Source organism: Cicer arietinum, chromosome 3 (assembly GCF_000331145.2).
Source record: "Cicer arietinum cultivar CDC Frontier isolate Library 1 chromosome 3, Cicar.CDCFrontier_v2.0, whole genome shotgun sequence".
Lineage (NCBI taxonomy): Eukaryota > Viridiplantae > Streptophyta > Magnoliopsida > Fabales > Fabaceae > Cicer > Cicer arietinum.
Window position 1 is genome coordinate 36,368,272 of NC_021162.2, and position 1,549 is coordinate 36,369,820.

A 1,549-nucleotide genomic window follows, 5' to 3' on the forward strand; every position below is an offset into this window, starting at 1 on the left:
AAGATGATTCGAATTCTGCCTTAAAAAAGGAAGCAGATTGGACAGCAGAAGATAAAGCTAAGGTACTTCTAAATTCTAAAGCTCAATTATTCTTATCATGTGCTTTAAGTAGGGAAGAAAGTGAAAGGGTAGATGAATGCACAACTGCAAAAGAAGTCTGGGATACATTGCAAACTCATCATGAAGGAACAAGCCATGTCAAAGAAACAAGGATAGACATTGGTATAAGGAAATTCGAACTGTTTGAAATGCAAGAAGGAGAAACCATTGATGAAATGTGCTCAAGATTCACCACAATAGTAAATGAAATGCGTTCTCTTGGCAAAGCCTATACTGTGCAAGAAATAGTAAGAAAAATCATGAGGTGTCTTCCAATCATTTGGAGACCAATGGTTACAGCTATAAGCCAAGCCAAGAACCTTGAATCACTGCCTCTGGAAGAACTAATTGGAACTCTAAGAGCTCATGAGGTAGTATTGCAAGAAGACAAACCAGTCAAGAAAGGAAAGGCAATAGCACTAAAAGTCTCTCAAGATAAAATCACCGTACCAGTTGAAGAGGAATCAGAAGAAAATGAACAAGGAGATGCTGATGAAATCGCGCTTCTCACTAGAAGAATACAAAGAATGATGAGAAGAAGAGATCAAATCAAAAAGGGATTTCAAAACAGAAATCCTAAAACAGAGATTGACAAGAGTCAAGTCACATGCTTTGGATGCAACAAATTGGGACATTACAAAGCAGAATGTCCATCAAACAAAAATCCACCAAAACGATTTCCCTTCAAAAAGAAATCAATGATGGCAACATGGGATGATTCAGAGGAATCAGAAACTGAAGAAGAAGAAGAAGCCAACATATGCTTGATGGCAAAAACAGAGGAAGATGAGGTAATAAATTCTGAACCATGTCATTTATGTCAACAAATGGGAAATGAATTTGATAACTTGCTAAATGACTCACATCTCCTTATTCAAAAATGTAGTTCTCTGAAAGAATAGTTTTATAAAGAGAAAGAAGAGAAGGAAAGAAATCAGGCTGAAAATAATCTGTTAAAAAAAATGATTCAAGAATTGAAAGAAACAAAAGTTTTTGAAAGTGAAGAATGTCAAGAACATTCTGCGCTACAAAACGAGAACGTTCAACTTAGAAATGAAAACAAACTTCTTTATCTAGATTTACTAAACTTCATTAAAGCCACTGAAACTTTTCATAACATCATGGGATCTCAAATAGGAATTTTTGATAAAGCTGGTCTTGGTTTCAATCAAACTCAAAAAACCAAACTTTATGAAAACTTCTTTGTCCCAGAAAGAAAGGAAGAAAAATGCAAGACTAGATGCTCATACTGTAGAAAACTTGGACATCTAGAGTTTGCATGCTACTTCAGGAAAAGGGATGAAAAAATCAAAAAGAAAAAGCTTTTTAAACATGAGAATCATCCTGTCAAAATCGTATCTAAGAAACAGCAAAACGAAGAACGTTCTCCAGTTTGTCTCCCAAACAGAGAAAGTTCAAAATTACAAGTTGAACGTTTCAAAAACTCTTT